This window comes from Neoarius graeffei, chromosome 22, assembly GCF_027579695.1.
Source record: "Neoarius graeffei isolate fNeoGra1 chromosome 22, fNeoGra1.pri, whole genome shotgun sequence".
In the NCBI taxonomy this organism is placed as follows: domain Eukaryota; kingdom Metazoa; phylum Chordata; class Actinopteri; order Siluriformes; family Ariidae; genus Neoarius; species Neoarius graeffei.
Window position 1 is genome coordinate 8,979,472 of NC_083590.1, and position 8,836 is coordinate 8,988,307.

Consider the following 8,836-nt stretch of genomic DNA (forward strand, 5'->3'; position numbering starts at 1 on the left):
TGTTTAGCATGCTGCTGCTATGACTTCACAAAGTGACTTTCCCCTGCCTAACAAACCAAACTTTGCTGCAGTCCTCCTGTTGCCCTTTATACCAGTCATTTTCTGCAATAAAGGTCATTTCCATCTCTACCTGTGTTTTGTGCTGCAACTGGATTCAACCTCCACCCCTGACATCCAATCCTCTAAAAAAAAAAATTACAAATCAGAATTGGATTTGTAAAATATAGACTTTTTAGAACTGCAAATGTTGACATGTAAAGAAATTTGTTTTATATTTATACTTTATTTTACATATTTGAAATTTAATGAGGTTTTTTTGCATGAAATTGTTGAACTGATTTTTTTTATTATTATTTTTTTTAAGCGTGATTTAATGCAAGTTGTCTTTTGTAGCTTTTTTGTATTATCACTTTTTTTTTGTATTTCTCAAGTTTTCAGTTGTGGTACCTGGCCATCACTATTTATTATTCATCTCATCTCATTATCTCTAGCCGCTTTATCCTTCTACAGGGTTGCAGGCAAGCTGGAGCCTATCCCAGCTGACTACGGGCGAAAGGCGGGGTACACCCTGGACAAGTCGCCAGGTCATCACAGGGCTGACACATAGACAACCATTCACACTCACATTCACACCTACGGTCAATTTAGAGTCACCAGTTAACCTAACCTGCATGTCTTTGGACTGTGGGGGAAACCGGAGCACCCGGAGGAAACCCACGTGGACACGGGGAGAACATGCAAACTCCGCACAGAAAGGTCCTCGCCGGCCCCGGGGCTCGAACCCAGGCCCTTCTTGCTGTGAGGCAACAGTGCTAACCACTACACCACCGTGCCGCCCCTATTTATTATTATTATTATTATTATTATTATTATTAAAGCGTGATTTAATGCAAGTTGTCTTTAGCTTTTTTTTTTTTTGTATTGCTCAAGGTTTCACTTTTGGTACCTGGCCATCATCTCTTCTTTTCTTATGTGGAGTCTCCACTGTACAAATCTGTGAATGAGTCATTATCGAAACAATGTATTCGAGCGAGGACATTAATACAAACTGTTCTACAAAATTAATCAACACCTTCTGTCCAATCAGAATCCAGTACTGAACAGTGGTGTGACATGATAACAGCATTGACAAGTATGAAGACACACATTCAGAGGTTAATATTAGGTCAAGTCTGCTTTCAACACAAGTGAATCACAATTTCTTTTCTTCACACGCCAACATTTCCACCTCTGCCAAGCAGAAAACCCTGTGTAGGAGCCATGCAGGAGTTCTTTTCAAAGTCTACATGAAAACTGGTGCATGGAAACCCCATGACGAAGACGTAGGTGTTTTCCGAAGAGCCTGTTCTTGGTATTCTTGGTCTTGTACCAAGTAACACCTCCACATTCTGCTATACTTTGATGAAATGATTCCCTCTGTTGTTCTAAATCTCTCCCAGGCTTCCATCACTCAATTCTTGGACAACAGTTTATCCCACTCATGAAGTCTGATCCTGTCTGAAAGGCTGCAGTATAAAGGAAAAGATGAGAATAAATCTGCCATCTCTATCTGTTTAGAGAATCTGCAGAAAGTTTGACATTGTGTAATATGAGGTGAAAAGAGCTTGGCCTTGGCTGCGATGGTCTACATCTTCAGGTGCATAATGAAAATCTTTCCTTCAAGGCCCTGCATGAGGATTGAACTTTGCTGGTTCAATGTGTCTCCTGGCAGGATTTACACCACACAATTACCACCAGCAATTATATGTTTATCAGGACCACTTGAAGTGACGGTTGCCTCCTTTCTCTTCTACATGATCATCTCTTTCCTTTCACTGTTTCAGGTGATCATTTTTGTGAATCAAGTCAAGAGTTGGTACAAAGCTCCAAAGCTTCTTACCAGACTAATACTATGTTCTTGTTACAAACTTCATTACACAATTCAGATTGTTTTGCTCAGATCAGATTGGATCTAAACCACAAGTTGAACCACACATTCATTTCTTGAGCAACTGTTTTACTACACTACTCAATTCACTATGAGTTGGCCTAGTGGTTACTGTATCCACATCTTGACCAGGAGATTGAGTTCTACCAAAGACAATCACAAAAATGGTACCTACTGCCATATGTGAGTAGGGAATCAAACTCTTGTGGGTACCACAGGACTGGTCCCCCACTGTAACCCTGGCTATGTAACAGGTGAGGGGCCGAGGGCTATGAGATTGGCGATGCCCAATGCGCCTTAAGGGCCTGGTTAGTACTAGGATGGGAGACTGCCTGGGAAAAACAGGTCCTGGCACAGGAGGGACTTTGACTGTTTAACTACTCAGTCCATTGAATATAGTCACGACTCTTGTTGTTTGCCAACACTGCAATCTCAGAAAATAAAGTACATTTTTGTACCTTTAGGGATACAACAGCTTGTCACTGGGGCAGTTCCCGCTAAGGTACTTATTTGTACCCTTTATATACTGCTTGGGAAAGGGCGGCACGGTGGTGTAGCGGTTCAAAGACATGCAGAGTTGGTAAAATTCCCAGCAACCTGGGCTGCACAAGCCAATGCATACTTACTGCTGGTCCCAAGCCCAGATAAATTTGGAAGGGTTATGTCAGGAAGGGCATCCGGTGTAAAACCTATGCCAAACCAAATATGTGGAATGGATCTGCTGTGACCACGAATATACGGGGGCAGCAAAAAGAGGAAGAAGAAGATATACTGCTTGGGAACATGTATGTACCTTTTTGGCCCTAAAAAGGTCCACATAATTACCTTGAGGTCCAAAAATGAGCCCTAGGGGGTACATTAGTGTAGACTGCACCCTGAGGGATAGAAATGGACTCCTCCTGTACCCCTATTTTTGACAGTGTGTATGATGATGTTGACAGTCTCATTCGTGTCACATGGCCACATATTACAAAAAAAAAAAACGGCATTATTTTATTCGGTCACCAAATCTAGACTGCATATTAAATGCTTGATAAATTTCTCTACATCCCACACACACACATTACAATTTTTTTACCTTTATTTAGTATCTTATGGCTTCGTACAAGTACACAGGTTTTGCACACAATGACAGCGTTCTATCAGGACATGACGAACATATAAAAAACAAAATAATAGCCCGTGCTGGATCGAGTGCCATTTTATGAGCTGTTGAGTAAATGAGCTCAGATTTGCAGTGATTGTAAGGATATCAGCCAGGATGATTCACGTGTGACTTGCTGATTTGCATTCATTGTTAGCCTTGTTAGAATTGTGTGTGTGCAACCATGTGGCAAAATAGTGTGATGTATGTATTCGCCACCATGTTGAATGGTATACAAATCCAAAATGCTGTCTCATGCGAACAATAACTGTGATGCATCTCCGACTTTCAAGATCTCATCTCTAATTTACAAGTCTGAATGCAGTTAATGCACCAGTCCGAGTCCAAGTCTGAGTCTTCAGTGCTCAAGTCCAAGTCAAGTCACGAGTCCTTCAAATTAGGGCATGAATCAGACTCAAGTCTGAGTCCTGGACTCGAATACTACAAGCCTGAACTCAAGTACGCAAAACACAAAAAGGATAGTTTGGGCCAAAATACTACAATGTAACATAATGAATCTAACCAGAACCATGTTAATTTAGCCAGCTGAGCATTTTATTTATCTAACTCAATTCTAACCCCCCAAAAATGATGGCATGAATGAGATAAAGTGTCACAACTAGAAATTCAAATAAATTCATTCAAGCCAAGTAATCCAAAAAAAGTTAGGATTAAAATAAAACACTGCAAGGAACAGAGACATGAGTTATATTTTTTTCTTACTTCCTGATACCCAAAAACCACCACCACGATCTCGCTGGCTCATTAGAATTGTGAATCATTCAATCCTCCTGACTCCTTGGTGAAAACTCGGACAAAAAGAGCAGACGAGAAGCTGATCAGAAAAGCAGATGAGATGTTATTTGTGTGTGCATGTGTCGGAGAGCATATGTTTGGGATGCTGCGTTTGAACTCCTCCTTGCTCCCAGCACAGTGTGAAGCCCACCAGCACTATGGTGTCGCGAGAGAGCCTTAATAACCACTGACTTCGCTGCAACAGAATGCTTTATCAAACGGCAAGATCATCACACGATCCCACAACATCAGGAAACACTGCTCCTGACAACAGAGCGGAAACTTGGAGACAGGTGTAAATAATTAATTACAAAACATGGATTAAAGTTCGATTTATCATCAAGGATGTGAAATGTATGGTGAATGAGGAATGAGGGATGAGGATAGAAAAGTAGAGCAGAGTAGAAATAGCTGTATTTTCTTCTTCCTTTACATTAAGATTTGTAGATGAGGATCTCATTTACATAATATTTCATACATGAGCACGATGGGAATTTATTCAGTTCATCATCACACTCAGAACAGGTTTATGATTATCCGTGATTTTATTTTATCCAGCTCCAGTTTAAAATGGTTACAGGTTTGGTTATAGATTCATGTTCTGAATATATTTGAGATTCTGTGACTATGGGTGTATGTGTGTAAGTGCCCCCTGGTGGTCAGGGTCCCTGAGTGGTGGTGAGGGACAGAAAGTCAGACATGTGGTCACTGAGAGACTCCTTTTTTTATCCAGTCCTCTTGAAATGCCTGGCAACAGCAGTTGAGACCAAAAGAACTGCTACCAATGCCCTGACCCCCAGAGCTTTGAGTGCAGTACCGAGGAGACTATTCATCTGAGATGGAGAAGAGGGGCAGAGAGGGCCTCCTCCACTAACCAGGACTGGTCAGCTGGAGGGAGCCTGAGACTGGAAAATGCAGGCTGATGTAGGCCAGCAGCTTACAGTCCTACCAGAGATTACCACCTCCACCCTCAGACCAGATCTAATCTGGTCCAACACCCTGTGCATTGTCTACTTTGTAGAGCTGACAGTACCCTGGGAGGATGCAGTTGATGAGGCAAATAAGAGGAAGAGGCTGTGATATGCAGAGTTGGTAGCTGAGGTAGAACAGCAAGGCTGGAAAACAAGAGTTTGGCCAGTGGAGGTTGGCTGTAGGGGATTTATTGCAACGTCTACCATCAGGTTGCTCAAAGAGCTGGGAATTCAAGCACAAGCCCTGTGCCAGACAATAAAAGAAACATCAGGGACTGCAGAAGGCTGTAGCCAGTGGTTGTGGATCAGAAGGAAGGACCCCATCTGGGCCCCAGGATTTTCGGGACACGCACCCAGGTCTGATCAGCCTGTGGTGGGCCTGCCTTAGCAGAGGATGTATTGTGATTAAAAGGCCGATGACACTATGGTGCACAACTGACGAGTTGTCCCTAACATCTTTTGGTGGTTTCTAACATCTGTGAGTGGTTGGCATCGAAAGTCAATATATGTGGAGGGCTTCATACAAGGGACTATCAACATCTTGTCCTAAGTTTTAAAATGGTTGGTTGATTAGACATACTGTAAAATAAATAGAGCCATCATGTCATGTGACCTGACTGTCAGGGAGCTGGGATAGCATCTGCTATTGATCACACAGCAGCAAACCCTCTTCATTCCTCATTCCTCCTCACAGTGCAGAGGTCATCAGGAGCCCAGTGATCATACACTCACATCTCAATGTACTTACACAGCCTGACGTGTACAAGGTGGCTTGGAAAACGGTACAGCATCACTTTTATTTCCTTTAACCAAATGGAATAATCATACGATGAGTCAGGGTTTATTACTATCCTCTTTCATTTATTAGCTGTCTTAAATTACATTCTGTTGCAAAATACACATGCTCATACAGGGACAGATCCAGCCCAAAAATCTGACGGATGCACATTTGCAGAAATATTTTCACTAATTTTACTAGATCGCTATGGATTTTCACAGGTGCGGAGAGCACGCTGAGCCCTTTCTGAAGAGGGCAACCACAGCCCTCTATGACCGCAGATCAGCCTGTTATTTGCCCCCGAACTCCCAGGGCAAGCGCGGTTCACCAAAAACTTCAATACGAGCCCTAGCTCTAGCCGCGTGTGCATGCAGGGATTTAAAAATTCATAACTCGGCCACCGAAAGTCATAGCCCTGCCAAACATTACAGGCACCTCCCTCTCTCCATGACCTTTCAAAGCAGCCCAAGCACGGCCCATTGTTTGTGGTGACTTTCGAATTTTGACCTCTTTCTGAAGCATTTTATTGGTTTGACCTAGATTCTTTGTCTCAGGTCATGCTATACAAAGCATCATGAGAATACAGGTAATTAGGTCAGGTAAGCATCACCGCTTACCACAGGTGGTCAGATACTGAACCATTGGTCTCTTGGTTGAGCATATGGCCCATGTAGCCAGCTAGCAGTAAAGTAAACAAACACCTCATGACCAATGCCAAGTGGTGCATATATATTTCTGACCAATGCACGTGTATCAGTCGCATCAGTCTGGATCCATCCCTCATTATATCAGGAGTCATCAACGAGAGAGAATCGAATTTGTAATCAATCAATGTCTGTTTGTAAACTTGACAACGCCTGCAAAGAAAAACATCACGCTAATTTATGAGCTGGATGATTGTGTATTTCATGAGAACATAATAATAGCATGTCCTATCCTATCTGTGTTTCCCTCAAGCAGCAACTCCAGTCCTGAAAAGTGAAGCCAATGCAGAAGTGCTAAAATCTGCAGTTCCTCAATTAGCCACTTGAGGCTGTCTCCAAAAGCAAGTCAATTCCCATAGATCCCCATATTAAAATGTTCAAATTTACAGTGAAAACATGCATGTTTACAGCCTGGTACAAAAAATAGCTTTGGTCCCTATAGCTAGTTTCCTCGTTCATGACAACTGTATGGGGTGAATTTTTATATAATTCAACAGTTTGAATTATATTGAGCCATACATTTATGCATAATTGGGGTGGGGCCGATTTGAGTGACAGCTGGGTTTATGTCATCTTGTTAGCTAGTAGCTAGCAGTACCTCAGAACTTACCTCATAAAATAAATAATTTATATTATGGACCTTGCCTATTTCCATCTAAGAGCTTTTCCATCTAAGAGCAAACACAACTTTTACACACTACTACACCTGGAAGTTACTTTAATTTGTTTTATTGGATTGGACTTACCTTTCAATATTTTTGATCTAGTTGCCACAGATGAAGTTTATCAGGGTCTTCCCTTTGGTAAATTAGGCTCAGACCAATGGTGAAATGCCTGGTATTTTTATTTTTTTTTTGTAAACCAGCTATTGAGGTTATGGTCTGTATCTTATGGAGCAGCTTCTTTCAGTTTAGCTAGTAACTTGTTGGCTAGCTTGCATAGATAGCTTCTTAACTTCAATTGTTAGTAGGCATGTTCCAGCCATATTATTCCAGCGGCCAGGCTTCACTGTCCCCGACCCTTTCTCCATTTATGGACTAGCCAGGAGTTAGGCGGAGTCAGGTGCTGCCAAGATGGCGATGCCCGTAGCCTTCTTATTTGAGCTTCAAACCCACTCTTCAGAAATCCTATGTGTGATGTCACAGAGGCTTTGTCCATTATTTTTACAGTCTGTGGTTTTCCTGAATTAATTTTATTTATGACATTTCATAATTTATGTCAAAATTATAGCGAGAAAAATATTCTTTTACCATGTGCAGCCTGAAAGCCACTTCAGTATTTATTGTATGTGCAAAGCAATATCACTGAAAGGCAGGTGTTAAAATTGTGATTCTGCCATTCAATGAAAAATGAACGAGCGTCATGTCTGCACCCACTCACACTCAAGACTCCTTCTCAGAGTTCACAGTGGCCTCCAACATGGCCACCACGGACTACAATAACCAACCTGCATGGCACCGCCCTCTCTCTCCAGAACACTGATTATCGCTCCACCTGTTCCCAATCTCACCTCATCACTGGTGTGTACATCAGGACTCTCTCTCTCTTCACACCTGTCTGTGTGTGTGTGTGTGTGTGTGTGAGAGTAAATGCTCAGTGTTCCCTTGCATGACTTTACCAAACCTTTATACTAAACTTGACTTCCTGGTTGTTGATATTGTTCTGTATTTTGGTTTATGTCTCTGCCTGTGATATCCTGCATGTGTCTCGCCTGACCTCTGCCTGCTTCTTGACTGACTTTACTTCACAATTTGGATTTGGATAATTCAATCCAACTCTCTTCCATTTTTACTTCTGTCGCCTGCATTATTGACAATGAGCAAATGAGCATTTTTTTCTCAAAGTTATAACAATAGGGCAGCAAGGTGGTGTAGTGGTTAGCGCTGTCGCCTCACAAAAAGAAGGTCCGGGTTCGAGCCCCGTGGCCGGCGAGGGCCTTTCTGTGTGGAGTTTGCATGTTCTCCCCGTGTCCGCGTGGGTTTTCTCCGGGTGCTCCGGTTTCCCCCACAGTCCAAAGACATGCAGGTTAGGTTAACTGGTGACTGTGATAACCTGGCGACTTGTCCAGGGTGTACCCCGCCTTTCGCCCGTAGTCAGCTGGGATAGGCTCCAGCTTGCCTGCAACCCTGTAGAAGGATAAAGCAGCTAGAGATAATGAGATGAGATCAGATGAGTTATAACAATATAGATAGGAAAAAAGATGGCAGATGATAGTAATTCTGTACACAGATTTCCTACACATCATCATCATCATCATATGCTACACATTAAGAAGTGAACATTAGAGAGTAAACAGAGAAGGTTACCAGATGTATCACATGCAAGACCAGGGCTGTAATTGTTACAGCTGGATCACTCAGCATCAGTTAGTAATAGAGAAGCCATGTTCTAAAAGTTAAAAAAAGCAGCTTCACAAGCAAAAGGTTGCTGTTTGATTCCCTGGACCAGCTGAAGTGCCCTTCAGCAAGGCACCAAACCTGTAACTGCTCCCCGGTTGTACATCGTTCTGGATAAGAG